Genomic DNA, 27642 nt, shown 5'->3' with positions numbered 1-27642 from the left:
GTCTGTCAGCCACACCTTTCAATTGTGGCGTCCTCGGAGGCATCAATTGCGAAACAATTCCGCATTCTTTTAGATAGTCGTGAAACTCAAGACTTAGGTACTCTCCTCCTCGGTGTGACCGAAGCATCTTGATTTTCCTGTCTAGCTGATTCTCCACTTCATTCTTAAACTCTTTGAACTTTTCAAAGGTTTCCGACTTTTGCTTGATTAAGTAGATATATCCATATCTGCTATAATCATCTGTAAAAGTCACGTAGAAGCGGCAAGCATCCCTTGTGGTGGATCTAAAGGGCCCACACACATCGGTGTGTATGAGATCCAATAAACCCTCACCCCTTTCACAAGTGCCAGTAAAGGGTAACTTGGTCATCTTCCCAAGTAAACAAGATTCACACGTGTCATCGTCCCTAAGGTCGAATGATTCCAACACTCCATCCTTTTGGAGTTGAGCTATGCGTTTCTTGTTGACATGGAAAAGCCGACAATGCCACAAGCATGCTTTGTCTAGAATAGTAGACGAATCAATATTCAAAACATTATTTCCTAAATTATCAACAATCAACACAGATTCATAAATCCCATTACAAGGTAATGCATTGAAATAAAAGACACCATTCAAATAAACGTTAATAGAACCATTACTATTATCAAAAGAATATCTGAAACCTTGTCTAAACAACCCGTGAAATGAAATAATGTTTCTTGCCATGTCTGGCGAATAACAACAATTGTCTAAATCTATCCCTAACTCATTACTCAACACTAAAGAATAAATACCGACTTTGGTCACAGGCGACGATCTTCTGTTTCCCATAATCAGGTTCATCTTCCCATGTTCCACCTCCCTACTTCTTTTTAGGCCCTTCATATCAGAACAAATGTGGTAACCACACCCTGTATCAAGAACCCATGAAGTAAGAAATGATGAGTTATTAGATTTAATAGAATACATACCTACAAAGGTGGGCTTAATCTTCCCATCTCTTATGTCTTGCAGATATTGTGGACAGCTTCGCTTCCAGTGGCCCTTTTGGTGGCAATAGAAGCACTCTGCTTCTTTGGGATCGGAAGAAGGTTTAACAGGTCCAGCTTTGGTCCCACTTGAGGACGAACCATCCTGGGGTTTTCCCTTATGGTGGCTCTTACATGGAGCCTTCCTCTTTTTACCCTTTCCTTGACCTATTGCCATCATAGGAGTGGCCATAGCAGGGGACGGTGCAACGGATTTGTCCTTGAGGTTGCTCTCAGCAGTCCTCAAGAGTCCTTGGAGCTTGCTCAAGGAGACCTCCTCTTTGTTCATATGATAGGTCATCCTAAAATGGTTGTAGCAGGAGGGAAAGAAGTGGAGGATTATGTCGATAGCCAAATCCTCATCAAACTTAACATTAAGTTTGAGAAGACGATCAACATACCTCTACATTTTCTGCAAATGAGAGGTTAGGGATTCTCCACTCCCCATCTTAGCGGTGATCATGTTAGTAATGATCTCATAGCGCTCTTGCCTCGCGCTCTGGTGATACATGTCCAGCAAATCCTGATGCATTTCATACGGATACATGTCCTCATAGTACTTTTGGAGTTCGAGGTTCATGGTGGCCAGCATGATGCAGTGAACTTTCGTACCATCACGCTCGTGGGCCTCAAAGGCGGCCAACTCTTCAGGAGTAGCAACATCTGGGGAAGATCTTCTCAAGCTTTTCATCGAGGACATATTCTTTGTCCTCATAGCGTGTCATCATGCGAATTGGAGGAACACTTGTGTGAATCCAATCTCAAATCAAGGAGATTTTAGGAAAACAAGTTTTAAAATGGTTTTCAAAATAAAGGATGGAGGATGCAGATGGTACGATCAGCTGGAGCCTGTAAGTAAACCCCAAAATACCATGCAGTTATTTGATATTTTGATATGTTAGAACAGCATGCTAGTGCTAGGCTAGGTATCTTCAGGAATCACATGATAGATTTTCCTGATTGCATGATGCCTATTAGCATAGGGTTTATTGTATGTGGAATTGACATCATAACTGTGGATGTTTAGTGTATGCATCACGGCTGTGCATAATAAAGACCTTATAGCCTGAGAATGTTGATTCGGCCTTCGGGTAGGATTGGATATTCGAAAGTCTATTGGGTCCAGCGTTATGTGTAGCTAGCATGCACTAGCGCTACAGGGGATGATGGAAGTTTCATGAATGTATGGGTTATGAGAAGTATGGAGATTAGATGCGAGATAATTGATATTCCTCTAGATGTGAGGGTCGGGCGCATCTCTATGTTAATGATATTAGGGCGTTGTGGTGATACTTGAGACAAATATGGGTATGTGTGGAAGGTACTATGGGCCTGTATTATTGAAAGCACAGGACCCATACGCGTATCAAGGAAGTCACAACCCCTAGGGTCTTGTTGGGAGCTAGTTCTAGGGGGTTATTATGAGGAATGCCTAATGTCTTGTGGTGTATTTCCTATATGGAGATTTCGACACGTCTCGGGGCAGGATCCGGTTCGGGATCGAGATCAGGAGAGGGTGATCAAGATGGATCAGTACCACCCGGGGTCATTGGTCAGATGAGTATGGATGAGTCGGATGCCATGATTTGTGAGATCCTGCATGATGAGGTTGCTGCTATGTTCCGGGCTGAGTTGCCGGAGATGTTTGGGTCGGTCAAGACCGCTATGGATGAGTATCTTGTCGAGCGTCATGCAGACATTGCTGAGACGGTTGCCACGGTAGCTTTGGCAGCTGTAACAACGGCAGGCGGAGGAACCGGTCAAGGTTTTCAGTATCGGGACCTCGAAAATACGAAGCCCCCTACTTTCGATGGAGTTCAGGATCCGATTGTTGCTATGAGAGGGTTGTCAGAAGTGGAGGGCTATATCTTCACGTGTTCATGCCTTGCGGATCAGAGGGTGGGGTGTGCTCTGAACCTTTTAAGGCTCGGGGCGAAGGATCGGTGGAGGTTAACTACGGGATCTTGTTCTAATGCGCAGCAGGCTGCAGTTACTTGGGATCAGTTCCAAAAGATGTTCCGCACTCGTTATGTTCCACGGGTTGAGAGAGAGAGAGAGAGAGAGAGAGGTTGGCTCAGGAGTTCCTGGAACTGAAGCAGGAGTCAGAGTTGGTGAAGGAGATCACCAGGATGTTCATTGAGTGGGTATTGTTTTTCCAGGAGTTTTCTTCGGAGCAGGCTCAGATGTCCTGATATCGAAGTGTGCTCAAGAGGGACATCAGACAGTTTGTGTCCACGCAGAGGTGTGGCACCTTGATAGAGCTTCAGGAGGCCGCTAGACGGCGGGAGTTACATATGGAGTTGCAGTTACGAGAGTAGAGGCAGGCCCCAGTGCAGTCGCAGTCGGCGCCAAAACGTTCCAAAACCGTTGACTCTAGGGTTGGAGGTCAGAGCAGCCGCACCTGTGAGAAGTGCGGGAAGGGTCATGCCGTAGTTTGTAGGTCCGGTGGTGCGTGTCGCAAGTGTGGGAAGGAAGGGCACTATGCGACGGATTGCCATCAGGCGGTCCCGGTTCAGGATTTGAGGATCTGTTATCATTTCCATTAGGTTGGATACTTGAGGGTCAATTGTCCACAACTTGTTGCGAGACCGGTGCAGGCTCACGCACCGGCCACTTTGAGGACTACGGTAGAAGTTCAGGTTGGAGTGGAACCTCCAAGGGCTCAGGGACACTGGAAAGGATTGATGATTATGTTCAGCTGAGGTTTTCCAAATGGAAGTAACATGGCTAATTGATGAATTAGATTGACGTTTGGTAGGGAAAGGACTGTGCCCTTTCAATTTCTCGAGCTCAAAGGAGTGAGCAGACTTGTGACCTGGGGGCAGGTTGTTCTCCAGCATTGGGGCCAGCTGGTTGCGGAGGTTTGCAACATTATTCGAGTGTTGGAAAGCGCAGGTAGGTCGACTTGGCATAAGTAAATGTGGAGTCTAGTTTGCCTTGGATCTCTTGCATCAGACGGTAAGGATCGATTGTACAATCTATTGCACAATGGGAGTGTAGATTATGTCTTAAGAGTAGTTGTAGCCCAGTTTAGGGCAATGGTTAATTCAGCTGCTGCAGTTCAGCTATGGATGTTTGAGCTGAAAATTGGGTCAGGGTGCGAACCCTGAAGAGACTGATTCTAGTGCCTGGGAGTGAGAAGTTTATTGGAACACCTTTGGAAAAAGGGGTATTATCGGGGAAGTCCGCGGGTAGGGTTTTTGGGTTTTATGCATAAGAACATTCCTATGTGCTCATAAAAACCATAATACTTGGATCTAGGTTACTCTATTGAACATGCTTTGATTCAAAGACTTACAAACTCTAATCTAGCATCCAAATAACAAAAAACAACATATAGAATAAGATCTAGATGTTTACTTCTTCAAATGTTGGCTTAGATCTTCTTCTCTTCTTCTCTTGAGCTTAAAGTCACAAATGCAACTCCTCTAATGGTTCACAAACCCCACAAGCAAGAAGGTAATATGAGAGAGGGTGAGAGAAGCTAGAAATCGGCCTAGGGTTCTCCATAATCAAGTAGTCGCCGATTTCAATGCCCTAGGGGTCTTATTTATAGTTACAGGCTACTAGGGTTTCAGTCTAAACCCTAATGGACAGCTTAGCCACCAAGCAGCCCAAGGAACCTTCTGGAATAAGGCCTTGGACGAAAATATGATGGATACCCATCATAATTTCGTTCCCCTTAAGTCCATTAGGTTTCCTTAACCCAAAACTCAACTATCATACATTTGACAATTTATACCCCTTTATTCAATTAATCTCTTTCGGTCACCAAATTAATTGCTAATTAATTTATGACCAATACTAATTAAATAAATATGATTTCTCCTTTAATATATTATTCTTATAATATATTAATAAATCATAATATTCTCTCTTTCTCCTTAAATTACCATGTCAAGTTGCTTTGGAGAGGCAACCCAAAAGGACCATGCACAACCGAGTCAAGTACATACCAAATATAGTTATGGGCTTAGACACTATTCCATCAAGGGTTTCTCAGGATGGTCATTCAGCATTGTCGAGAATCGGTGGTATTAGCAACCGTTTATGATTGACGGACGAAAGCGCCAATGGAAAGGGAATTCGATGCTGAGGTATTAGTCGGAGCATTTATCTCTTGGCCTTCAGGGCATGAGTGTGGGGCGCTCAAGCATTAGTGGGTGACGGGTTCACTGGATTTCAGCAAATTCTCATATGGTTCTTGGAGGTGTGTGATCATTCGGGATGGGCTAGTAATGGAACACTAGTGGGGAAGAGTTGGTCGGCCTCGGATCGGTCGTTGGGAAGTGAGAAGGATTGAGAATCCTCCAGTTTCACGTAATATGAAGGCTTAGTCAAATATAAGTGGGGGAGTGTTACCCCGCGATGCGGAAGTGGGAGAGGTTTTGAAACGGGGATAAGTTTCATAACCCGATAGGGAGAATGGAGGCCCTAGTGGCTGCTTGGTTCAGGGTTATGTGAGTTGGTGGTTCGGTAAAACTCCCCATTATGTGTATCACGTCTTCTCCGTAATTGACAACAAAATTTGGGGATTCAGGTTGGAAGTCTGGTTACGATTGAGTTAAGTTCGAATATTCGCTCGAGGGTGTGCTCAACTCTGTGGGTTATGGATTGATAGATTGAAGGTTTTGTTAGCTGCCAGGGCTCAACTACATTGTAGCCCGGGTATGTGGGTTATTTGGCATATGTGATAGACGTGTAAGGCAGGGAGCAGACCATGGGTTCAGATGAGGTAGTTGATCGATGTGCGGCCTGGGTTTAGGCCGGAGGAACAATTCAAGAGACGGATTCGAAGTTCGGAACCCCTAGAGAGCTAGAACAGACTGCATGGGAGAGATTTCTGGGAAGAATGGTTCAGGGTGATATACAACGGTTTATGAGCGATCCGGATAGACTGAAGGCTCGGGGAACAGACCAGACAGGATGAAGGCCGAGGAGGGCGGCCCATACATGCTGAAGGTTCCGAGAGTGGTCCAGATAGGCTGAAGGCCTGGAAAGGCGGTCCAGTAATGCTGAAGACTCTGTATATGTTATTGGATCGGTATGAGGAGTATAAGTGAATATGTCGCAATGAGATGGTAAACGATATTGTCTGGCCCCAAGTATTGATCATGATGATGGAGTTAGCTGGAGGCTGTGCGTGGGCCTAGTTAGTATGCGATCAGATTCAGAGTATATAGGAGTTCGAGAATAGCAATTGCTCTACATGGATAGTGTAGAGTGGAGTTTAGCACAGTGGCACTTGCAAGTGTGGCAAGGATTGTTGAGTAGATTCCCTGGAAGGGGAAGGTATATAGCTCCAGAAGAGTGTGGGTCCTCTGAAAGGAAAACAGTAGTGTGAATGGATGATCGAAAGTACTTTAGTTATTAATAGTAAGCACTGAGGTTGTAGCAATGTTGGATAATGCGCAGGCATGTTTTCAGTCTCCTTGGGAGAGGAGGAGGATAGTGGTTCCAGATTGGAGGTTTGGACAAAGGAAGGTGAGACAGCATGTTAACAAACTCGGGAGTAGTCTGGACCGGTGTTGAGGTCTGTATGAGGATATTACAGTCAGAGGTCAAGGACCTAGAGGTCGCGATAGGAAGGTATGAGTGGGTTGCACTCTGTTGTATAGAACCAGAGGAGTTCGAAAGGGATGCAAGGAGGGAGCCTTGGATTTTCTGTATGGTTGTGATCAGGAGGTTATGTATGTAATGGTAATTCATCCTTGGGGTGTCTGGAGGTATCATCAGTGTGTCGGGTTTTCCAGCCCGAGGATGTGGGATCAGGTACAGCATGGGTATGTGATTACAAAGGAGAGCTCAAGGGAGTTGCTCAGGAGCTGAAGGATGTGTCATCCTGTCAGCTCGGAAAGAAACGAGTTGGATTCGGAAAGGAAAGTAGGATAAGTCCCAGGAGTGAATTCGATAAAGGATATGCCAGTCGAGGAAAGGGGCAGCAGCTTGGTACCGGATCAAGACCCGGTAGTTCAAGGTGATACCTAGCTTTGTAAAAGTCAAGTGTTTGTTGTGATTTGGAGTGATGAAAGTATCATGGGGTGAACATTGGTTAATAAGGGTTGTTATCCGAGAAAGAAGCCGGTGGCCGGTTTGAATTGGTTGTCGTAACTCTATGAGGGATGAGTCGGACTTTATAGAGGTTTGATAGCAGTGTTCGGAGGAACCTGGGTCAATTGATCCCAGGAGGTGCATTGTGGGAGTATTATCTGGAATTGTGTGCCGTAGCAGGCTTCGAGGACGAAGCCTAATTTAAGTGGGGGAGAATTGTAACACCCCGATTTTAGGAGTACAAGTTTAGGGTTCTTAGTGTAAATGAGGAAGGTCGACTCGGCGAGTCCAGTCGCGATTCTGGTCAAGTGTTAAGTGACCGACTCGGCGAGTCGGCGGCTAGACTCAGCGAGTTGGTGCTGAAGGAAGAAAACCCTAATCTGGGGATTGTGCCCTATATAAGTCACCTTATAACCCACCCCAGCCTCTTTTTCACTCCCTTTGACGTCCAGAAGCTTTCCCCATCGATTTCAAACCCTAATTTGAGAGTGAGAAGGATCTAAGTGTGTTTGGAGCGTGGAGAAAAAGGATACTTGGAGCAAGAGTTGGTGGAATCATAGAGGAGCGAAGTGGACCTGATTTTCTTGCTTGTTGGAATCAGATTGAAGGTAATAAGTTGTTGCCTTGACCTTGTTGTTCTTAGTTTGTTCATGGATGAAGTTTAGGGCCAAATTGTCATATATGAGTCTTTTTATGAGTATTGGGCTCAGATCTGTGGTTGCTACTACAGATCTAGATTAGTCTTGACTCATGAACCTGGAAAGTGATAGCTTTGGGGCTTGTTAGAGAGTGTCCTTGCCTTAAACCCCCATTTTAGTTTGATTAGAGCTTGTTGAGCCTTGCATGCATGTAAAGTTGGAAACTTTATGTATGAATCTAGCCTTAGGAGTCCAGATCTATATATTGGAAGCAATGGAATGGCCTGAGATCATCTGGATGAAGATATTACGTATGAACTTTGCGAGTCTGGGAGATGAATCAGCGAGTCGGGCTTGATATCAGAGTTGAGTCGCATAGTAACTCGGCGAGTCACATGGGTAGACTCGGCGAGTTGTATGATGATGGGCAGGAACTCGACGAGTTGGAAGAACAACTCGGCGAGTCTGTTGAAGATTGCCTTGGACTCGACGAGTCTGTTCTTGGACTCGGCGAGTCTGGTCGTGAAGTCCTAACCTTTGCTATTTGAGTTGTGAATCGGTGAGTTGAGGAACGACTCAGTGAGTTGGTCAGGATGGAACTCAGAAATCATTGGACTCGGTGAGTCTTGGGGCAACTCGGCGAGTTAGGTGTGCTATGAGAGTTTTATGGATAAGGGAACTCGGCGAGTCAACAGGGTGACTCGGGGAGTAGAGTCAAACAGGAAGGTTGGCTTTGACTTTGACTTTGACTTGGACCAAGGGTTGACCAGTTTTACTTCCAAGGGTATTTTGGTAATTATTGGTGTTTATTAGTTTTGGTTATTTGGTAATGATCAGTGGTGGAGATCGTGCTGGTGGTCGGAGCAGCGTGGTCTTATTTCTTCAAGATGTCAGTTACAGGTGAGTTATCCTCACTGTATCGATAGGGTCTACGGCACCAAGGTCGGACCTTTAGTTGTTATTATTATGGTATGTGATATGTCGTTATGATCTGTTAGATCGGAATCAGGGTAGACCGTATGTTATGCTCTTATGATCCATAGGGATTGATATATAGTGACCTGCTAGGTCGACACTCTAGTTACAGGAGAATTCTATGATTTATGATTAGTGTGATAGATATGTTTGATGTTTATATATATGCCTGTATATGATAGTATGGGCACATGGTTATTTGCTTGTGGCTGGGTTGAGGCGGTCCTGCTTTGTGCTGAAGGCCAATATACCCTGTGAGCGGTCCGGGGAGACAGTAGGCCCACGTAGCGGACCAGTCATATTGAAGGCTCGGGTTAGATTCAGACATACTGTAGGCCCGGTAGGGCGGTCCAATCAGGCCGATGGCCCAGTATGCATGTTCATTGATTGATTATTACTGATATGGTATTTTTCACACCCCAAAACCATGAACGCCGGAAACGTTCTAGGGCGGAGGATGTCATGTACAGTATCACAATAATGAATAGTAGTAAACAAGCAACAACATCATCCATTGCATTAATAATATAATTTTAATACAAGTGTTCTGATATGTCTAATAGACACTAAAGTATAAATCAAAATGAAAGACGAGTCTTGAACGAGCTCCATCTTCTCTAAACCTTGCATCGGTACCTGTCTACTGTTGACCTGAGGATACAAGTTATTTTGAAAGAGAGTATCAGCTTTAAAGTTGGTGAGATCATAAGTATTTTAGTGTCTTAATTTGTAAGAATGTATTTGTACGTATGAAATGTAAGTATTTGTACGTATATGAAATGTAAGTATGAAAACATTTTGAACATCCTAGAAAGCCCTATGCATCCTACTGAGAGTAGCCTTCTACCAAGGCATCTAGTATTTGTGTGTGTCTCTTGTAAGAGTGTATGTTTTCCAAAATCCGACTATCATTAACCAAAAGTATAGCTTCTACATTACCGTGCATCGTGTGAATGTTCACGAAGTGAATGCAATGGGAAAATGAAATAGTGCTATGGTGCAGTATCAAATAACTACGACCGTACTAACTACTTTAAATCAATTGTAATTTAAAGTAACATGTGATCAACCTGTATCCTGCTACCGACTCTAGTAAAACGACGATGTAAGACGCCGTAAGAAATGACATTTGTCACCCGTAAACTTGCAAGTCCCACTGTAGCGAGCAACAAGGTGTAGGATAGTCAATCCAGTATAGATCTATACGCAAATTCATATGCTCCCCAATTAAGGAGATACGGGATACAAAAACGGTCATGGAAGGAAGTGCCATGACCCGTTTAATGGTTCACATAAGTGCATGAATGTAAATGTAATGAATGTGCTAACCGTAAAGGGTACTCTTGCTCTGTTTAGCCTGTATCTACTGTAATGTTCTGCGTGTGCTAGCTGTAATGTGTGTTCTCTCTCTATCTAGCATGTATAGTAATGTACTGTAACGTTCTGCGTGTGCTAGCAATAATGTGTGTTCTCTCCCTATCTAGTATGTATAGACTCATGAATGAACTGACTCGTGGTATGATTCCGCATTCTAGTAATAGTATTAGTATCTTCCTAAACTACCCATATGGTAGCTTACTACTAATGTAACTGGTACGCATGAACATGGAAGTATACCCTTGCTACCTAAGGGTATTGAACTGACTGGAAGAACCTTTATGACTATCTATGTACACATGATATATAACTAATATTTAAACGACCTTCGGACGGATACCCGATACCTTACCAGACGACATCCCAACGGGGAAAAGGAAATAAAGCGGGCTAACCTTCCTAAGTCCTTTAAACATTACTTTTGTAACTATACATATATAGGCATGCAATTGACAATATAAATGCATAAAAGAAGTTTTTTACAACCATTGAAAAGTGTAGTATCTAAGAAACGATGAGTTGGTGTCAAATTGTAAAACGATTTGAAAGCAGTTTGTTTGATAAGAACAGTGTAAAGTATAAGGAAAACATTTGTTTTGAATCACAACTGTAACAAGGTTTGAAAAGATACACTCAGTATGCAAGACAGTTTAACTGTAGCACCTGGTTCCTGGTATGTAAAAATTTATCTAAGTGTTTTGCATTTTTAGCCTTGGACTTGGCGAGTTGTAGGCCCGACTCGCCGAGTAGAGACGGCATATGGAGCACGTTTATGTTGGCGACTCGGCGAGTCCATATTCTGGACTCGGCGAGTCCCCGCTGTCTGATGAAACCCTAAATTTCAAGGTTTTTCACCCTATTTAAGTCATCTTATGCGCCCCCAAGCTCGCCCCCTTCACCCTCAGAGCTCCCTATATCGTCCAACCCTTGTTCCTTGTGAGATTGAAGTGTTTTGGTGTGTTATCTTGAAGATTTTGGGCGAAAAGGAGAGTAGATCAAGAAGAGAAGAAGGAGGCCATACATCTTGGTGTTATTTCAGTGATTTCCTTGAGGTATAACTCAGTTTCCCTCTGTTTTCATGATATTAGTCCCTTATAGCTCCATTAAAGTCTTTCTTGAGCCATTTCCAAGCTTGATTATGAATTAGGGTTTGTAATAAGTTGATTAACCTTTAGATCTAGGCATGATTGAGCTCCAGGAGCTCGGATCTACTGCCTTTATGGAGCCATATTGCATGAAAGCCCTAGATCTACTCTTTTAGTGCATTTTGAGCCCTAAAACCTTCATTGGTGTTTATTTACACGTAAAGTTGGAAACTTTACGTGTTAATCAAGCCCTAGAAACCCAGATCTATGAATGGCATGAGCTGGATTCAAACAAAATCGTGTATATAGTATTTGCATGTGAAAGACTCAGCGAGTCGTTCATCGGACTCTACGAGTCGAGTCGCGAGTCCCCGAGTTTTCCCCTTTTTCGTGTTTGCGGAGTGGAGTAGTGAGTTATGGGGTGTGACTCAGTGAGTCGGAAGCCAGACTCACTCATGAAGGAACTCGGCGAGTCAACGCCCTGACTCGGCGAGCTCAAGGCAATCTTCTTGCCTCAAGAACAGACTCGGCGAGTTGTTCATACAACTCGGCGAGTCTCAGCATAGAATGTTCTTCGGATGAAGATGAACTCGACGAGTTGTTCATAAAACTCGGCGAGTCTCATCATAGAATGTTCTTCGGATGAAGATGAACTCAACGAGTTGTTCATACAACTCGGCGAGTAGGATGAAGGACTATTGGACTTTGGTTTAGAAGAAAAACTCATCGAGTCAATGCCTAACTCGAAGAGTAGAGACGGTATTATGGTCAATCGAATGGATAGGGACTCGGAGAGTTGGCAAGCTAACTCGGCGAGTCGGGTCAACTGGAAGTTGACTTTGACTTTGACTCTTGGTTTGGTTAAGGGTAAATGGTCATTTTACCCTGAGGTCGGTTAGCAGTATTTGACTGAGTGTTTTGTGGGGATTATAGCCGGAGGATTTCCGGGGCAGCAACAGCAGAAGACAGTCAGTTCCCATGCAGATCAGCAGCTACTTTGAGGTGAGTTACCTTCCAGTAGTGGTGGGTCTACGGCCACAATGCCGGCCCACCAGTAGGAGTTGTATGATAGATGATTGTCTCTGTGATATTCATCTAGGGTTGCTACTACCTGTTATATGTTATTATGCTAGTATGATATGATGCTATGTGCTAGTAATAGTAGGGGGAGATAGTCCCCCAGATTATTGGTCGATAGGGCCGAAGGGGTGGTCATGCCCATCCATGCTAGATAGATTATGTGATATATGTGTTATGTGTTAGTAGTAGCGGGTGAAATAGTCCCCATTACCCGGTCGAGAGGACCGAAGGGCAGACCAGCACCCAGATATGCTAGTCAGTATCCAGTTAAGAGGACCAAAGGGGAGGCAAGCTCCCAGATATACTGGTCAGTATCCGGTCGAGAGGACCGAAGGGGAGGCCAGCTCCCAGATATACTAGACAGTATCCGGTCGAGAGGACCGAAGGGGTAGGTCGGGCACCTAGATTTGCCTGACAATATATGTATGTTATGTGATTGTATGGTATGTGGTATGTTGGGGAAAGTCACTAAGCTTCGTGCTTACAGTTTTCAGTTTTGGTTTCAGGTACCTCTTCTTCGAAGGGGAAGGAGCTGGCGCGGTAGCGACACATCACACACATGCCTTGTATTCCGCACTATGAGATCTTCCTGGGGATTTGTACTCTTACATTATTATGTTTTATAAAAATGTTTTCCAGACATGCGATATCTTTTATGAAATGATATGATCGGTGAACGTTTAAATTCTAATGTTTTGCTAAGTATATGTTTCAAAAATGAAATTTTTGGCTCGTATTTTTGGGACGTTACATTAACAAAGAGTTTTAACTGAGTAAAAATGTTTTGGAAAGTCATTCGAAGAAACCCTTACGACTTTGACTCAGCAAGGAGTGCTACTTATTAATCACATGTGATTAATATAATAACTAGCATCATTCAACTTGTATCCCCCTATAAAAGCATTTAAAAACATTTAAATCATTGATTAAGGGGTATGAAGTCACCTGTAGCAAGTGGTTGGGATGAACGGACGGTATAGGATGCTAGGTGTCAAGTGAAGACTTGTACACACTCTATGATCCTAGATAACATATGATATCACATATATGTAACCAATTAGCCTTTAAACAACTAATAAACAAAGCGAAGACACTCTAGCACATGCTAAACACCTTATATAAGTGTTATAGGTCCCAAGGAGTGCATCTAAGTGTTGTAGGACAAAGCTATTGAGCTTAGGGTTCAAGGGAACCCTCTTTGTGAATTTACGGTTTTGGAGACCATAACTCATTGGGTTTACGGTCGTAAACTCTTGAGATTACGGCCGTAAACTCATACTTCTTTGACCATTTTGTGATTTGAAGTCTTCTAAGTCATTCCAAGTATTCCTACATTGAACTATAAGCCTATGGAAGTGGTTGTGGCATCAAAACACCCCTAAATGGAGTTTACGGCCCATGGACCAATTCTCCATGAGTTTTTTGCCGTAAATTCCTATGGAACTAGTTTCTATGATGTTTTCAAGTCCTAAACACTTCAAGGTAAAGGTCTAGGCTTGATTCAAGGCATAAAGAAAGAATTCAGGCCATTTATAATCACTTTGGGGTGTTTACGGTTTTGGGAGATCCCCAAACTGTAAACACATATAAATGAGGGATTTTGGTACTTTTTATGTGCTAAACACATCAAGGAAGGATTCTAAGTTAATACCCAAGTCCTAGGAAGGGATAAAGCACACTTTGGCACCTTTATTTGGGGTTCACGGTCCAAGAACTCCTTGGACCATAAACACCATGATCTTGGTGTTCTTGGGACTATTTCTTGATGTGTAGAAGTGTAACAAAGCTTGTAAGACTCTGGAATAGAAGCACTTACAAGTTAGAAGCTCGAAAAGGTCCAAAAGGCCAAGAACACAAGTGTGTGTTCTTGGTGTTCTTGGTGTAAATTGAAGACTGACCCTTTTGGAATGATTTCACGGTTAGAAGTGCGTTAAAACACTAGATTAAGTCATACAACAACTTAAGAAAGCTAGAAACACTTACTAGATCGAAGATCTCCAAAAACTTTTGGATGATACTTGAGAGAGAAAGGGGACTTGGATCTTGAGATTTGGAAAAAGTGTAAATAATGACCAATTCTCATATATATATATATATATATATATATATATATATATATATATATATATATATATATATATATATATATATATACCCCCAAATTCAGGGTTTTTGGCCGAAAATATTATTCTGGCTATAAACTCAAATTTCTTGGAGTTTTGGAATAACAGTGTTGCACAATAATTATTAGGGCATCCTCTCTCCTGATATCACCCGAAGTGTAAATCCTACAATACTCAAACTCGTTCCAAAAAGTTTGAAACTTAACAGCAACTGTTTTGACTTGAATCGAAGGGTTTGTAGAAAATAGAAATTTCGGGTTGTCACATCATCCCCCCGTTAGAAGGAATTTCGTCCCGAAATTAAAATTTAGGTAAGGAAGTCGGGATGAATAATCGAGCCTTGAAGTGGGAATACCTCCTAAATGATTGATTCTCGCGCTCCCAAGTGAATTTGGGTCCTTGGTTGGCATCCCAGTGGACCTTCACTAAAGGGAAACGACTATGAATCTTTTGCGTGACCTCTCGGCCCATGGTCACTACAGTTCTTCCACGTGGGTGAGGCTCTTGTGGGACTCGATCTCTTCGAGTGGGATTTCAAGAGTCCCGTCAGATCGATGCTTTTTACAAGTTCGAGACGTGAAGGGCAGAATGTACGTTACTAAGCTCGCGGAGTAGGTCTAGTCTACGAGGTACAGGACCGATTCCGGTAAGAATCTCGGAGGTCCTGACTATCTTGGATTTAGCTTTCCACGCTTTATGAACCGTATTAAGCCATTCCCAGAGTGAGATTTCCTATAGAATTTGGTCTCTCACTTGGAATTTCATGTTTTCTTGCTTATCTTCCCAATCAAGGACCACTCCTTGCTGAGTCAAAGTCGTAAGGGTTTCTGTAATTTGTGAGGAGTTCTGAATGGACTACGATAGTAAGTCTGCAAGACCTAGAATTTGGCGAATTTCTTTCGGCGTCTTCGGTGCCGACAAATTCCCAACGGTTTTGATAAATTTACAGAGTACTCAAGAATTTCACATCACTAATAGTGTCTTAGGAATTTGACTCTTAAATTCCAAAACTCGTGTTTAGAGAACTTCACGAAGGGTTTCTCTGAGGGTAATGTTTCCATGGTTTCCTTCTTACTGCGAGAGTAGATAAGTAAGTCATTTACAAAAAGAATGACGACTGATCCCAATAAGAATGGCGTACTCTATTCATTAAGCTCATGAATACTACGGGCATATTGGTCCTATCCGAGGGGTATCACTAAGGACTCTAAGTGTCCGTATCGAGTTTGGAAGGTAGTCTTAGGGACATCCTTTGCTGACACTCGAAACTGCTGATATTCGGATCTCGGTCCATTTCTGAAAGGTAATTCACCAATTCCTCTATGCGAGGCAGAGATAACGATTTCTAATGGAAATCTTAACGGAGTCCTCAATAGTCGAGGTACATATGATGCAATCCGTCTACTTCTGGGAGAATAAGACCGAAGCTCTCTAGGATGAGAAGCTTGGTCTTTCTATTCTAGTGCTGAGTAGTTCGTTAAGTTGTCCGGACTGTTCTTGTCTCTCCGCGGGTGTTTAAACTGTAGGGCGATCTGGTTACAGGAGTCGTAGTGGGTTCTAAGTTTGTTCACATGGCAATGCGATTACTCGTAGTCTTGGGCAGTCTCCGTCCTGAAGTTCATATTAGAACTCATACACGGTTCAACGATTACAATCTTGTGTATACGAGTCGTATATAATTAAGATTGAAAAGATAATTGAATAAATGATTCTTCTTTACATTCACATCCCATTGAGGAAAATAAGTTAAAGTGGAATCATCAATTCTAAACCTGTAGAACCTTGATTATATACCACCCCTATGTATACATTCCTCAGCGATAGATCAATCGTAGGGATCTTTGGGTTGAACTTGACGTACTGTATGAGTGGTACCTCGGGGATTTCTTCGGAAAGGAAAAGAAACATGAGGTACTCTATGCATGAGTACTTCTAAGTTCTGAAATGACGGATTCGCTAAAAAGACGTTTACTGAGAAAGAGATGTACGTATGAAGCTGGTATTGTGCAGATCAAATTGAATCTAGTCGTATGGTAATGTCGGAATCATATGGGAACTAAAGACATTAGATTTGAACATAAGGAATTATAGACAAATCACAACCGTGCAACCATCAACAGGGTTACAGTACTTTAGACATAATACAAGACTATTGCTACAAACAAGGTATACTACAAAAGACAAGTATACACAGCACGAGCATCCCTTTACTGACGGGATCTCGCAAAAGAAAAGACTCTAGTTGCACTAGTTTTGGATGGTTTTATAAGTCTGTTACAACGAACATCTTAGATACTCTAACGAGGGTCCGACATAGTTTCTCCTACAGCTGTGATCCTGAGGATCTTCCCATCTATGCTCGAGTTCTTTTCTATTGGACAGTCCTTCTTGAGATGTCCCATCTCTCCACATAAATGACATAGCTGGCTAGTGCCAGCATCGGTAGTGGAAGTGGAGTGTTGGGTAGGAGTTATGGGGACACAGTTGCTTTCGTTGATCTTTTCTTTTGGACAATTTTTGTAATAGTGCCCTGCCTCACCACAATTATAGAAAACTAGGCTAGCTCTGGTGGTGGGGGTAGTTCTACAGAAATGAGCAATGTGTCCGATCTTGTTGCAACTGTTGCATTTCCTTGCTCGGCAAATTCCTGTATGGTGATAGTTGCACCGGTCACACTTCGGGAGTGTTTCCTCGTATCGTTTGACCGGTGTTGTGATGGCAGGGGTTGCCATTGATTCTTGTTGCATGGCCGTCCTCTGAAATCGCTTGCATTCCACTTTGGCTTGACGTTTTCTTTTCTTAAACTCTGAGTTGTTGTTTTGGGCGGTGGCGACTGTTACTATTTGTTGATTTCTCGGATCGTTACCACGATCGGGCTTTTCAACCCCTTCGACCGCATTGATTTCTCTGATAGCGCTACGATGTGCAAGGACAGCTGTCATGGCAGCCATCACGGCAGCTGTAACTGCGGTTTGAAAAGTAGCGGCGTCCATAGGAAAAACAGGGGTTTCATTGTTCGGCTGACTGTTTCCGGATGACGACATGATTCTGTAGTATGAAAGATAAGGATTTTGTGAGCGATTCTGGTTGACCCTAGATGTACTTCGATTGTTCACGTAAAGAGTAAGAGTATGTTCTCGAAAGTTTGACCTACATCCCTATGATGCAGTCCTAGTACGGATTGGAAGTATGTTTGCAAAGGTTCGACCTACATACCTATGATGCAGCCCTAGTAAAGAATGGAAGTATGTTCGTAGTATGGTCTTATGATGCTTGATGTCTAAAACAGGGTACCATTGGGTGGTAAATAACATGATCCAATCCTTGAAGAAGAATTGGGAATTATCCCTGAGCTAGAATACCCTAGTTCAATAACTCAACTAGAGTGGGTTTTCAAATAGACTCCCATGATAGCATGATGAAAGTATTTGAATAAAGAATGACACAGAAGTTAGCCGACTATCAATATCTTTGATATTCATGACGTAAAAGTTCGGGAAAATGACCTTGTAAATGGTCTTACATGATATCCAGAGTAGAAAGTCCTTGACAACATAAAGACCTAACTAAAAGTACTTACAGTACAAGATAGTTTCATAGAAAATGCCACATCGGGCATAGACAGAAAGAAAACGATTCCTTTTAACAAGGAAAATAAAGTAAAGCATCTACTACTGGCGACGGTCATCCCTCTGGTGAACTCTTAGTTCAGCCAGTTGGCGTTCCACATCAATTAGGTGTCTTTCGTACACCCTCTGGTGTAGTCAGAGCTCTATGACTTCGGCTCATGATTCATCTAGTGCTTGAAGCAGGGCTTCATGGTCTCTTTCAGATCTCTCACGAGCATCTTCGAGGCGAATGGTGCGAAGGGTATGCATTCTCGCATTGGTGACAACTTCTGTGATCTGATGTTGGGCTGTCCTGCCTTGAATCTCATTTCGAGCCACTCTGCGGACCAGGATTGGCAAGATTCTGTCTGCTGAGCCCCCATTGCTCAGGTCATAAAAGCTTCGGTCACCATTAAATGGCATGGGCTGATCTTGTCCTTGGCTCCATGTTTCCAAGCATTCCACCCATGGAGGCATCGGGCTATGAAAAGCCAGACGAGGGTTAGGATTTGGAAAGTGGCCTGGGGTAGGTTCTCAACCTCGGGTTCAGAGTTAGCACAATCCGAAAGGTCTTCACCTTGGTGATCATTCAAAGGGATCGGATGATCATTCTTTGGTTCTTCTCCAAACCATCCAGCAATGACCTCGTTCGGAAGGTACGGATTGTCGTGGGGATGGAGTCTAGCCATGTTATCTATGCGAGAATTGGTGTAAGAAAATAATTATTAGACGAACTATCTAGATACTTATTTAGGAAATCTTCATTAGTTAAATCACTATTTGTGAAGTGCATACCAGTTATATGTAATCAAAACAGGATAGGCCTTCGAATAAGTAACCTTAACTCCAAATTCACAAAGAATAGGGGTAAAGCAAAATTTTCACATATTCTAAGTCTATAACATCCTAGTTACATATAGCTTTAGTGTATCCACTTAGCAACTATAAACTTAGTAATGAAGATCCCGTTTAGTTCTCAAGTATGAAGTACTTATAGTAACACCAAATACCCCTATAGTATTTTAGGTTTATGTTCTATTGTTATCATTGTGGTATTGTTGGTAAGATTTTAGACTTGTTGCAACCTCACAACTACACTTAGCCACATGCTAGTCAACCCTCGGATAATATAGTTGATCAGGCTATATCTTCCCAGTTTTGACTATATGTCTCTAAGTCCACTTGTGTTGCCCAACAATCGTAATTCTTTTGTACTGTCCTAGTGACACTGATTTTAGTGTGAATGCAGGCACATATACTTAATTAAATATTTTATTATTTAAAGTATAATTCTGGGTCAGAGTATTTTTAATCCCATTGTATTTATAGTCTGTATATATTTTATGCGTTGATGATATACTTAATTCACTATAAACAATGCTCTGATACCAATCTGTCACACCCCAAAACAATGAACGGCGGAAACGTTCTGGGGCGGAGGACGTCATGTATAGTATCACAACAATGAATAGTAGTAAACAAGCAACAACATCATCCATTGCATTAATAATATAATTTTAATACAAGTGTTTTGATATGTCTAATAGACACTAAAGTATAAATCAAAATGAAAGATGAGTCTTGAGCTCCATCTTCTCTAAACCTTGCATCGGTACCTATCTACTGTTGACCTAAGGATACAAGTTATTTTGAAAGAGAGTATCAGCTTTAAAGCTGGTGAGATCATAAGTATTTTAGTGTCCTAATTTGTAAGAATGTATTTTTACGTATGAAATGTAAGTATTTGTACGTATATGAAATGTAAGTATGAAAACGTTTTAAACATCCTAGAAAGCCCTATGCTTCCTACTAAGAGTAGCCTTCTACCAAGGCATCTAGTATCCGTGTGTGTCTCTTGTAAGAGTGTGTATTTTCCCAAATCCCACTATCATTAACCAAAAATATAGCTTCTACATTACCGTGCATCTTGTGAATGTTCACGAAGTGAATGTAATGGGAAAATGAAATAGTACTATGGTGCAGTATCAAATAACTACGACCGTACTAACTACTTTAAATCTATTGTAAGTTAAAGTAACATGTGATCAACATGTATCCTGCTACCGACTCTAGTAAAACGACGATGTAAGACGCCGTAAGAAATGACATTTGTCACCCGTAAACTTGCAAGTCCCACTGTAGCGAGCAACAAGGTGTAGGATAGTCAATCCAGTATAGATCTATACGCAAATTCATATGCTCCCCAATTAAGGAGATACGGGATACAAAAACGGTCATGGAAGGAAGTGCCATGACCCGTTTAATGGTTCACATAAGTGCATGAATGTACATGTAATGAATGTGCTAACCGTAAAGGGTACTCTTGCTCTGTTTAGCCTGTATCTACTGTAATGTTCTGCGTGTGCTAGCTGTAATGTGTGTTCTCTCTCTATCTAGCATGTATAGTAATGTACTGTAACGTTCTGCGTGTGCTAGCACTAATGTGTGTTCTCTCCCTATCTAGTATGTATAGACTCATGAATGAACTGACTCGTGGTATGATTCCGCATTCTAGTAATAGTATTACTATCTTCCTAAACTACCCATATGGTAGCTTACTAGTAATGTAACTGGTACGCATGAACATGGAAGTATACCCTTGCTACCCAAGGGTATTGAACTGACTGGAAGAACCTTTATGACTATCTATGTACACATGATATATAACTAATATTTAAACGACCTTCGGACGGATACCCGATACATTACCAGACCACATCCCAACGGGGAAAAGGAAATAAAGCGGGCTAACCTTCCTAAGTCCTTCAAACATTACTTATGTAACTATACATATATACGCATGAAATTGACAATATAAAAGCATAAAAGAAGTTTTGTAAAACCATTGAAAAGTTTAGTATGTAAGAGAGGATGACTTGATGTCAAATTGTAAAACGATTTGAAAGCAATTTGTTTCATAAGAACAGTGTAAAGTATAAGGAAAACATTTGTTTTGAATCACAAATGTAACATGGTTTGAAAAGATACACTCAGTATGCAAGACAGTTTAACAAAGAGTTTTAACTGAGTAAAAATGTTTTGGAAAGTCATTCGAAGTAAACTGTTTGGTAAAACAGCTAAAATAGTAGTAAATCCTTTTGTATGCTACTTATTAATCACATGTGATTAATATAATAACTAGCATCATTCAACTTGTATCCCCCCATAAAACCATTTAAAAACACTTAAATCATTGATTAAGGGGTATGAAGTCACCTGTAGCAAGTGGTTGGGATGAACGGACGGTATAGGATGCTAGGTGTCAAGTGAAGACTTGTACACACTCTATGATCCTAGATAACATATGATATCACATATATGTAACCAATTAGCCTTTAAACAACTAATAAACAAAGCGAAGACACTCTAGCACATGCTAAACACCTTATATAAGTGTTATAGGTCCCAAGGAGTGCATCTAAGTGTTGTAGGACAAAGCTATTGAGCTTACGGTTCAAGGGAACCCTCTTTGTGAGTTTACGGTTTTGGAGACCATAACTCATTGGGTTTACGGTCGTAAACTCTTAAGCTTACGGCCGTAAACTCATACTTCTTTGACCATTTTATGATTTGAAGTCTTCTAAGTCATTCCAAGTATTCCTACACTGAAGTATAAGCCTATGGAAGTGGTTGTGGCATCAAAACACCCCTAAATGGAGTTTACTGTCCATGGACCATTTCTCCATGAGTTTGCTGGCGTAAATTCCTATGGAACTAGGTTTTATGATGTTTTCAAGTCCTAAACACTTCAAGGTAAAGGTCTAGGGTTGATTCAATGCATAAGGAAAGAATTTGGGCCATTTATAATCACTTTGGGGTGTTTACGGTTTTGGGAGATCCCCAAACTGTAAACACATATAAATGAGGGATTTTGGTACTTTTTATGTGCTAAACACATCAAGGAAGGATTATAAGTTAATACCCAAGGCCTAGGTAAGGATAAAGAACACTTTGGTGCCTTTATGGACCGTAAACACCATGATCTTGGTGTTCTTGGGACTATTTCTTGATGTGTACAAGTGTAACAAAGCTTGTAAGACTCTAGGATAGAAGCACTTACAAGTTAGAAGCTCGAAAAGGTCCAAAAGGCCAAGAACACAAGTGTGTGTTCTTGGTGTTCTTGGTGTAAATTGAAGATTGACCCTTTTGGAATGATTTCACGGTTAGAAGTGCGTTAAAACACTAGATTAAGTCACACAACAACTTAAGAAAGCTAGAAACACTTACTAGATCGAAGATCTCCAAAAACTTTTGGATGATACTTGAGAGAGAAAGGGGACTTGGATCTTGAGATTTGGAAAAAGTGTAAATAATGACCAATTCTCGTATATATACCCCCAAATTCAGGGTTTTTGGCTGAAAATATTATTCTGGCTATAAACTCAAATTTCTCGGAGTTTTGGAATAACAGTGTTGCACAATAATTATTAGGGAATCCTCTCTCCTGATATCACCCGAAGTGTAAATCCTACAATACTCAAACTCGTTACAAAAAGTTTGAAACTTAACAGTAACTGTTCTGACTTGAATTGAAGGGTTTGCAAAGAATAGATATTTCGGGTTGTCACAGTATTGTCAGTGTGGTATTGGTATTTTGGGGGTAGCTCGCTAAGCCCTCGGGCTTACAGTTTTCAGTTTATTATTTTAGGTACTTCAGGAGATAACGGAAAGGCGAAGGCGTGACCATACCGCTCCTCATCCTTATGTTATGATTTTGGGACACTCTGATGGAAAATGATTTGAAAACATTTTGTAAATAATGCTATCTAGTTTTTAATTATGATTGGAAAAAGTTTAAATTTGGTGTAAATTTGATGGATGTTACACACATCTTAAATTTATTTATTTATTTATTTATTTTATAAATGATCTACTTTCTTGCATATGCCAAGATAACTGCTGAATGTGATGACAAAGTTCAGATTGTTGGATATGATCTTTTGGCCACTAACCCAACGGTAAGTTTTCCAAAAATCAATTTGAAGTTTTGTGAAGGGAAAAATCGTTATTTTAAAAGATTTAACGATCCATAGACCACCAAGGGAGCCCAAAAGATTAGTGTACCAAAATGACCAAATTTAATGTTCTTTTTGGGGGTTTGGTGAAGGGCATACTCGTGTTTTTTGAAAAAAAGTTGGTTGGGTAGTTAAGTTTTAAGGGACCTTATGATTTACTCTTTAAACTATCAAAATTCCTATTTTACCCTTCTTGGATATTGTGTTTATAATTTCATAATTCAATCCACCAATAAATTGTTTTTAAATAATGTCATTTTTATTTAAATTTATTCAGGTATACTTGGTGAACTTCATACTCAAAGGAGTTGAGACAGATGTAGTTATTACTGCATACGAGCCTATCTTCATAAAGTATATCTTCTTCTTTAGAATTGAAACATGATGTGAGCCAGGTAAATGGAATCTATTTTTGGAAGGAATGGAATCTGTTAAAGGAATCAGAATATGCAAAAGTTTTAATATGTCATATGTTACATTGGTTGGTAGGAAATGGAATGGAATGGAGTTCAATTTCATTCCTTTGCTATGATTGAGCCAATGAACAAACATGTTTGTGTTTTAATTTGTATTATGACAAATTCGTCTTTTAATAAAAAATAAAGCGAATTTTGTTTCTTACAACCCACCTTTTTTTTAATAAAACTTTCGATATGAATTTATTGGCTAACATTTTCCTTTCTTCATTTCAGCAAAAAAGAAGAAAAAGAAGAAAGTTAACATGCCAAATGGTAGAGTTCCAGTTACTGTTATATACCTTTAGTAGCTTCTCAATTGTTCATATGGGATCTTTTGTTGACATTTTTTTATATTTTTTTATATTTTCAGTAGCAGAAATATAGTGGAGGCCATCTCAGGACTTCGCAGCTGAAAACTATACGATGCCGCCAGGTCCTTCCCCTTACAACCCTTACTAGAATGGGATGCAGCCTGGAATGGATGCATTTATGGGGCCATATGGTGGCAGCATGCCGCCATACATGGGTGGTGGTTATGGATTTGGGCCAATGGATGTCCCCTTTGGAGGCATGTTTCCCCAAGACCCTTTTGGTGCATCAGTCCTTATCATGCCTCCTCTTTATATATATATATATATATATATATATATATATATATATATATATATATATATATATATATATATATATATATATATAGTTTCTCTTAATAACCCATATATTCATAACTAATATGATATTTAAAATTATTCTGTTTTTCTGTTTGATGGATTTCATTATTTCCATGGCAAATTCTGATTCCCTTAAATGCGCATTTAATCCCCAAAAGCTATAAAATTGATATCAGAGATTTTTTAACTTCAAAATGATTTTGGAGAATTTTTTTAAAAGAGAAAAGCCAAATGAGATCATGTAAATGACCATTGAAAATGGAGCTCTTTTCCAACCGAGATATTATACGAATGATTTAGTGATTTAAGTATGTATAAATTCCAAATTTTGTTGTGTAATGATTTGGGTGTTTGCATTTTTTAGGTTTTGTTGGTCTGTTTTCGATGAAGTCAAAGAAAGACAAGATGGGTATTATGTTGTTGTTGGAGGAATTACTACAACACCTCTTGGAGAAGGTAAGTCTACTACCAATGTTTGTAAACAATTTCAGTCTTTTTCTAATTCATGACATTTTTGTACTTTTCTAATTGTTTCAATTTCCAAGAGAAAGCAATGTTAACATCACAAATCATTAGGAAAACCAAAATTGGATTGCAATTGAAAGAAACTATAAAATAACAGAAATGCCCTTGCTACAACATCATTAACCTGTACTGTCAAGAACACTTTAAAAACCTTTTATTTCTTCTCCTTTTGATGTTCCTATTCCACAAAAAAAACTTCCCATCAGATGTTAAGTTGATCAAAATAGTAATATCCTTCTTTAAACCACAAAAGACCAAATTGCCCTTTACCAATTTTACTGCGCCAATCCCAGGTAAAACCAACTCACAATCTTATACTTTCATGTCTAGCATTATTTTTAGCCTCCATAAAAATCAGCATAAATTCACAGATCATAAGACACACAAATAGACCAAAATGCCCCTGTTTTTTTCTACTGCACATCTTTGGCTAATGTACTTGTCTGATGTGATCATCTTTTGCTAATATAATCCTTGCTATGTAACCCATTTCAACCTCCGTTTCACATATATAATGCCATTTCATCAATATTATAATTGTTGGAATAGTGTCTAAGGCTGTAACTATATCCGGTTGTGCATGGTCCTTTTGGGTTGCCTTCACCATAGCAACTTGATAGGATGATTTAATAAGAGAGAGTAAATATTATTAATATATTATGGGAATAATATAATGAATAATATATTGTTATTTGATTAATATAAGTCATAGAATTAATTAGAATTAATTTGGTGACATAAAGAGATTAATTAAATAAAGGGGTATAAACTGTCAATTGTTTGATAGTTAAACTTTAGACTGTAAATCCATTTGGATATACTATGGACGGATTCTAAGAGCTTTAGGATAGCTAAAATCGTCCATATGCTTATCTATGGAATGGATTTGGATAGCCTTAAGAGAAGATTATCTGATAGGGACTTATCTGTAATCCTTAAGGAGTCTACAAGTATAAATAGACCCCATGGCTGATGGAATTCGTGACCTAGCCTAAAGTAAGGAACCTCTGGTCGAATTCCTCCCCTCTCCTCTCTCCTAAATCATCCTCCTTGCTATTGGTGTTTGTAAGCCATCAGAGGAGTGACATTTGTAACTCTAGAAGCTCCAAGATAACAAGGTCAACAAGGAATTCAAAGGTATGATTCTAGATCTATATCAATGTTGTTATTTAGCCTAATTAGTAATTAGAAGTCTTGGATTCAAAGCATGTTTATTAGAAAGCCTAGATCCGAGCATTAGGGTTTTGCATGCGCACATAGGAAAGTTCTTATGGCTAAAACCCATCAGTGGTATCAGAGCCTAGCTTGGTTTTCTGTAAATTGTTGCTTGATTAACTGAAACAAACCTGCAAAATTCGATTTTTTGGTTTCTGAGTCATGGACTCGGCGAGTTCCAAGGTGGACTCGACGAGTAGGCCTAACTCGGCGAGTCCCCTTGTGCACTCGGCGAGTCCAGGCGTCAGGAATGGCTAGATTCGGGATTTCTTTGTAATTATCTTATCTAAACTTTCCATAAACTAATTAGATCAATATTAATTCGTTTTTATGATAAATATAACTGTTATCTTGATCTAGTTAAAGGTAATTATCAACTAATTAAATATTTAATTTCCTTATATGATAATTAATTAATTATTTTGATTATTTTGGTAATTATCTTAAAAGAAATCTTGAATAAATCAAATATAGATAATTAGGATATTAATTGTTAATTGGAATTATTTGTTATTTGATCCTCCATGTTTTAAATGTTTAAAACTTGCCCTCAAGTTTTGAAATTTATATTTATGATTAAAAGTTTTAATTTAGACAACTTAAATTTCAAAACCCTATATTTTAAAAGGTTTAAAATACAACCCTATAATAATGATATTACTAGTATAATATATATATGTATAACTAAATGCTAGTCTTACCGTTAGTAGGCCTCATTCACGAAGCCAATCTATAAGGTAGGTATAAGGTTGCGGCCTATAAAATGGCGCTTAATGGGTGTACACTCACACCCACCGCTTGCTTGATTGGTGGAGGGTCGTTAGCCGAACGGGAAGGATAGGGCAACCTCATCCTCTCATTAAAAGTATAATAAGAAATATAAAGTAACTACACATATTTTAAAATTCCCAATCTTAGTTACTTTAGGAAAAGTGAATTGATGCAATCCCATGAAATTACACTTTGCACCTTGCTAAGAAGTTAGTGGAGCGTGTGTGGTTTACCGGCACACTAATTGGTTCTAAGCGAAGGTGGCGAAGGGTAATTCATTGTTTATCATAGTTCGATGGAGCGTGTGTGGTTTACCGGCACATCGAATAGGTGATCGTTACAATGAAGGCACCATGTGAATTTGCATGGTTATTCACACCCGCTTTGTGATCCTCGGTATCCCAGTCACAAACAAGAGGGGCATATCGAGATTTAAACATGCCATTGAATAGTTTCAATGAATCTCATCCGAACCTAGGAATTCTCAAAAACACTTAGGACTAATAGTTTAGGTTTTTGTGATGGAGAATTAGTGAATCGTCATTCACTTACCTTCAATTTATTTGCATGTTAGATTACGGCATCTGTTTTCTAATATGTAAATGTTATTGTTGGATCCTAGCCCTAATTTTTCTTATTGGGTGATAATTAGGGATTCTTATTCTAATCTATCTTTGTCCTTTTCTAATTATAGATGTCGAACGCAAACAACGTTGCTGCTAGTTCTTTCACGTTGATGAGCCTTTGCCAAAAGGTCACCTTCGATGGAACGAACTTTAGCGAATGGATAAGATACATTCGCACCATTGCTCGCTATGAGGACAAGGAGTATGTCCTTGATGAGAAGCTCGAGAAAATCAACACCGAAATCGCTACTCCAGCCGAAATCACCGCTTTTGAAACTCATGAGCGAGATGCAACGAAGGTACATTGCATCATGATCGCTACCATGAACTCCGAATTCCAAAAGTCCTACGAGGACATGTACCCGTACGAGATGCACCAAGACTTATTGGAGAGGTACCACCAAAATGCGAGA

At 40.3% G+C, this 27642-nt stretch overlaps 1 long non-coding RNA gene across 1 annotated transcript in view; it reads left to right on the top strand.

Annotated features, from left to right (window-relative positions):
- LOC145072896 (uncharacterized) overlaps positions 1 to 23081 on the top strand; it is a 44084-nt gene extending 21003 nt beyond the window's left edge. Inside the window, exon 4 of the long non-coding RNA XR_013691189.1 lies at positions 22841 to 23081. This is a non-coding gene — a long non-coding RNA (uncharacterized LOC145072896). The remainder of the gene's footprint in view (positions 1 to 22840) is intronic.
- Positions 23082 to 27642: the final 4561 nt, after the last annotated feature.

This window comes from Lactuca serriola, chromosome 1, assembly GCF_051521515.1.
Source record: "Lactuca serriola cultivar US96UC23 chromosome 1, Lser_US96UC23_V15, whole genome shotgun sequence".
In the NCBI taxonomy this organism is placed as follows: Eukaryota; Viridiplantae; Streptophyta; class Magnoliopsida; order Asterales; family Asteraceae; genus Lactuca; species Lactuca serriola.
The sequence above is the reverse complement of the archived record's forward strand: the minus strand, read 5'-3'. Positions and strand labels throughout refer to the sequence as shown.